We start from the raw sequence: 6,244 nt of genomic DNA, 5'->3' as shown, positions 1-6,244 counted from the left end.
TTTTATTATTAATATTTCATTAAAGTAGTTTAGTTCCTTCTAAACTCATAAGTCTCTTTTCCCCTCCTCTGCCTCTCTCTTTGAAGAAGGGTAGAGGGGAGCATCTGTCAGTCCCATCTGGGGTGCCCCACATCCCCAGCAGCCAATTCAGCCTACACCACGACACCCACGGAAAAGCCAAAGGCAGAGGACCGCAACCTCAGCTTTGAAGAGCTAGAAATAAAGCAGGAACCATCACACAGCACCATCCCTGCCTCTCCCCTTACATACACCTGGGCTGGGCAGAGCCGCGCGCGTTCGACACGTGCCCGCACGGCACGGCTGCGCCGGGAACCACGGCAGGTCCTGCTGTACACACTGGCAGTTCCACCCCGCAAACATGACACCCACGTTTTGCTCCACAAGAGCGAGGAGTGACAGGTCTCCATGTCCCTGCACAACAGAACGCTGGGATGGGCACCGCTGATGACAGTTCAAGTGGCACTCCAAGTAAATCTGCACCGAGAGATTGTTTTGGCTGAAGACTAGACAGTAATCCTCTGCCCCCTCTTACAAAAGGTAGATTAATCTGTCGAGACCATTAAATTCTGTAACTGCTCTGGCTGAATCCCCTGGTGTCCCATTTGGGAGCTCCTGGTTTTTTTGTCTGTCTTTCTGTCCTCCATCCATCCTCCTAATGAAAGAGATCTGATAAACTGACTTGCTAAACCAATAGGACTGTATTGTTATACAGTTATTTTTGTGTCGGTATATAAAAATATGCTGGTGGAAAGGGAATATTTAAAAAACAAGCTTTTTTTTTTCCATAGCAGTACAGCTATGTAGAGAATTTGCCACCTATGCAGATGTGCAATATATTGCAAATGTTTTTTTCATGTTGTGACAGCATTTTCTTGTCCAAGCTTAAGAAGTCACACCTTCAGGATCCTAATGTTTAATTGATATCAGTGAGTCACCACCCGTGCTGTGAGTCACTATGCTTCACATCAAGATGGAGGACTATTTGAAACATGACATGCTTGGGAAGACATCTGGCAAAAGCACCCAAAAAGTAACCATCCTGTACCTTCATTACCAGGGGTGAAAATCTGGACAGGGCTCACGCAGTGAGTCAGTATTTGCACTGAAGTTATAGAAGTCACAAATGTAAAGTCTGCTGCCTGTTTATTACTACAAACACAAGCTGTCTCAATTAAGGGCTCCTGCCCCAACAGCACTTGTCCTCCAGAGGCCATAACGCTCTCCGTGGTGTCTAAGCACACTGAATACCCACTGCAAAATGTCATAATAAGATGCCTACCAAGGATTTGATTTGTTTTACCTTCACTCTGCTTGCATGGAAAAGTGCAAGGCAGACCCTTCTATCCTTAAAACAAGCAAAGAGACAGGATGAGAGATGCTCTGGTCCAACGCTTGCCTGGAGCAAAGAGCCCATGAGAGGGGACCTAGACATGTGCACCCTCTCCCCACACCATGGGTCCACAGTCCATTTCCAGCAACTGATGCCCAGACTTCTGCTGAAGGAAAGCAGACCCTTTCCCAAACTGTCTGCAGGCAGATCACAGCCATGCTCCAACTGCTCTCTGCATCAGTTTCGGCACAATGAGACCAGAGGGTCACTGCCTTGGAGGACCCTGAGCCAGGCACAAAGCTGCACCCTTGGTCCTTCCCTGGCCCGGCAGCACCTGGCTGCTGCGATGGGCTTTGCAGACTCCATCCTGAGGCAAAAAACATGCCCCACGCACCGCACACAGCTTCTCGCCGCCTCCTACCCCCCCACCCCATCCCAAGAGAAAAGGTCCTGCTTTGGGAGCCCAAGCCTCGAAATATCCCTTACTCCACAGCTTACGGCGGCAGCCCCAAACCCCTCTTGGGGAAAAGCCACAAGGTCCCCTGCACAGCAGATGGCAGATTTTTATTTTCATTTACTGGTCTCAAAATCACCATTTGTCACTGAGGTCCTTGTTTGGTCTCTTCTTCCTTTGTTCCTCTCCTTCCTGCTTCATCTTTTTATAGCCAAACCCTGTCAATTTTCACTGCACAGCACTAGAATCCATCTTCTATATAAATACCTCATCTAGTGAGAGTTTAAATTTATGATGTCTTCAGATTCTCTTAGAGTGGTTGTGTTTTTGTTTGGGTTTTTTTTTTTTTTCAAAAAAGTGAACCACAAAGTTGTTTTTAAAAAAAGAAAATAATAATAAAAAAAAAATTCTGCTTTTCATACCATCTATACAACAAAAAGCAAAATAGTCTCCAGGAACTTATTCCTGGAGGAAAAACTCCAGGTCGGCAGACCAAGCACTACAAAAAAAACCCAACCCCGCAACAACAACAACAAAAAACAACAGAAAAGCAAAAAAGTCAGTACTTCTACCCTAATACACCTACCACTAATGCCTTTTCCCAGTACTAAACTATCTGACTAGTACTCATGGTTACAGCCACAGGAGGCCACTGTACGAAGATTCCCCTCCAGACTGCTACAGGACAACGCTTCTCTCCTCCGCTTCTCAACTCCCCGGCCAAAGAAGACCCTCTGGCTGTATTTTTAATGTTAAAGAAAGTGTACAAGTTCCAGAAAAACAGCACGATGCTCAAATTCACAGAAAATAACTGTGCAGCTAAACCACAATAAGGAGGTCACAGGAGAAGCCTCCCAGAGGGATGTGGCAGCCCAACTACAACACTTAAAATTGAGGTGGCTTTACTGCCACATGACCAAGCTGCTCAGGTGTCCCTGTATCTCCATCTCAGCCATGGCAACAACAGAGCATTTAAACTATTTAACCTTCAAGGTTCAGGGTAGGGATGCCGCTCCTTTGAGATCACAGCTGGGCAAAGCACTCCCTGATCATACTTTAAGTGTCAATAAAGTGTTCTTGAGAACACCTGGCATTTTTTGACCACCAGTACAACCACCTGGGTGGAAGTATCAAGGTGGTCACATTTCAAAATGGGGGCATTAAGAAAAGTAAAAAAAAAAAAATATATATACCAAACAATCCTGGAAGACGTGAGAAGAAGGTATAAGAATGAATGATTTCCTCTTTCTTTGACCAGCCACATTCAGAACCACATATCTCCAAACTACAGCTTTCCTTACGTTCTTATCAGACACAACTGGACCCACCTGGGTGGAAGTATCAAGGTGGTCACATTTCAAAATGGGGGCATTAAGAAAAGTAAAAAAAAAAAAATATATATACCAAACAATCCTGGAAGACGTGAGAAGAAGGTATAAGAATGAATGATTTCCTCTTTCTTTGACCAGCCACATTCAGAACCACATATCTCCAAACTACAGCTTTCCTTACATTCTTATCAGACACAACTGGACAGAAGAGTCATTAAAAAAAAAAAAAAAAACCAAGAAAAACAACAAACCAGCTATTGAGAAGTTTTGTTGTTTGTTTTCTTTGAGCAGCAACTCAAAGAAGCCTACTCCACCTACCCTGGCATACCTCAACCCACCACATGGTCAACACCTGACTTCTAGGCTACTTCCTCTCAGCCCGATGCTAGACCTCCAAGTGCTGAGCACATCTAGCTTTCTTCAGCTGTATCATAAGTGGATGCTTTTGCTGAAAATCTGTGACCAGTGCCTGAGTGCTTAGGACCTCTTAAAGATAAATCCTTCTAATAAACAAATTTTTACTGAGCAAGAACACACCGGTATTTTGAGAGGTTTATAACCATCCCAGTTCACACGAAGTTTTAGTAGGGTAGCAAAAGAGATACTGTTGGTACCAGAGTATCACCTTTTGCTCTACATCTGCCTCCTTCTTGTTCCCGACAAATCTGGGGTCCCTATTCCCATACACTGGAGCTTGCTAACTCAACAGATGCGAGGGTTTGTTTTGTTCGGCTTCTTGTTCGATTCATTTTTCTTACAGCAGGAACAACATTTTCTGCACTTTTCATTCTTTAAAGCCAGTAAACCACTTCTGACCGCAGTAGACAGCTGGCCAGGAAAGCTGCAGCCCAGCAAAATCACTCATGAATGGCCAGCACAAGGTCATACACACAGAAATTGTCAGGTTGCTTTAACTACAGACGTGACTGCCTGGGCAATGTACCATTTGAAAAATAAAGCAAAGAAACTACATTTGACTACTACCACAAAGCCAAAGGTTTGGGGAGGTGGAGAGGGAGGGGAGTCGGGAGAGAGAAAGAGGAGAGGGCATGTGAGCCAGAAGACACGTGCTTAGCTGTCTTCCAAGAAAGATATAATTAGATTGTGCAGCGTTGTATGAAAGCAGTTTCATGTACCTATGCAAACAGTTTCCAGCTCCGCAAAACAGTACAGGACTGCACTACCATGGGCTTCACAAATTTCCCTAATGGTTTCTGAAGTTTAACATAGTTGAAGTTGCTGAAATACATCCTTCAAACCCATATTTTTGGATACGCATGACTTAGCTGTGAAGTTTCCACATTAATTTTTGAAGTCTATCTTCAAGTCTGGTATTTCAGCCTTAAAAATAAAGCACACAGGCTCGGTGCCGTGCTGCCACACATCACCGCGTGAAGTACCGCTACGTAAAAGCGCACTTCGTCCTGGTTTGCAAACGTCATCCCAAAGATGGGACACCTCAGGCACAGGTTGTGTCAAGCTGCTTGCAATCAGAGAGGTAGAGATACACTTCCTCCTACATTAATTACCTCAGGGTAACCAGGCTGTCCCCACTATGCCCTATGGGGAGATGCTGTCCCGCTCGCACCCCAGTATCTGCGTGGCCCCATTGCCCACCCCTCCCACCCCCGCAGCAGAAGGTCGATGCTGACAGCAGATGCATTACTGTAGCATCTCCTGCCTGCTCCCAGCGAAGCAGCGCCAGGCTGCCAGCAGAGCTCCACCATGCACATCTGGGTGCCCTGTGTCATACCTAATGCCTTTCAGTCGTGGCTCACCTGTAAGAGCCATTGCCCCAGCGCAGGGAGAGGGCTCGAGCAACGCTGTAGTCACAAAACAAGCCCAAAACTTCAAATATGCAAGAGGACACAAATTGACTTCATTTCAGAGCCAGTTAACTAACCTGGAGAAGACTTTAAATTAAATGCTCTACACTAAATTATTCTTTAGTCTATGCCACGAGCAAAGACCCTCCAAGCTATTCATTGAGCACATCAGCAGAGTCCCCAGATAATGAGATGCCACCTGAAACACTGCAAAACTGGAAAAGCTTCATCTACCCTTCAACTCCACATTTTAATGAGGAGCAATTAGCTCTTCTGTTCCCAACCTTGCTCTCATCACAGGTCTCTTTCTTTTCCCCACTGGGAGAGGGAAGAAGGAAGTTTGCTAAGTAAATAATCATCACTAATACACTAACAATTAAAATATGATTTGTTAATCATATGACAGTCTTCTGAACACTCAACATGATTACATAAATTTTAGTAGCATCCATATACCACCCACTTCTCCATCACTACTTCTTTTATTTTCAGTAGCAGGAGTTCCCTTTATTCTGAGACATTGTGATCTTCTCCAGCTTTCACTCTGCCCAGATTAGTCAACTAACTTGTTTCTCAGCTGATGCGATCTGCTTCACTTTTTCCAACTCCATCATGTCATCTAACATCAAAGAGTGGGGAGATACAAAATCTTACTTGCAGCTTTCATGAACACCATATTTATAACTTTCCAGAGACCAGGATCAGGATATTTCCATCTCTTTTACATCTCTGTGCTGTAATTAAGTATCTTTTCTACATCTATTCTGACATCATTAGGAGCTACTCTCACAAAACTAACTTTAAACCTATTCTTTGCTTTAATACCTGTAGCTGTTTGCCTCCTTCGGGCTGTATGAAAAGACCAGGAGCAGCAATGCCTATCGCTAGGACTGAGACACATGGAGAAAAACAGTTTTTGAGTGCCATCCCTCAGTTTTCAGCTGACAGCCACCTTTATTCTGATCAAGGTACGTGCCGCTGGGACTGGCTTTGTGACCAAGCTAAATAAAAAGTTAAACTAGTTTTCAAATTGGTATTTGTAACAGGTTTAGGCACTGTAAATAGAAGCCATACGTAAAAAAAAAAACCCAAAAAACCACAGACCAACATTTTGGTTAAATATTAACATTTGTTATCATCTGATTATCAAAAAACAAGTTAACACTTTGAGGATTGGTATTTTTCAGGTTGCCAAAACCACGTGTGTATAAAACGTACTGCACGTACGCAGCTTGGAGAGGGCTGTCATGGCAAACATCTAATTTGCTTTCTTATTGGGCAT

Source organism: Charadrius vociferus, unplaced genomic scaffold (genome assembly GCF_000708025.1).
Source record: "Charadrius vociferus isolate BGI_N301 unplaced genomic scaffold, ASM70802v2 scaffold565, whole genome shotgun sequence".
Taxonomy (NCBI): domain Eukaryota; kingdom Metazoa; phylum Chordata; class Aves; order Charadriiformes; family Charadriidae; genus Charadrius; species Charadrius vociferus.
The sequence above is the reverse complement of the archived record's forward strand: the minus strand, read 5'-3'. Positions refer to the sequence as shown.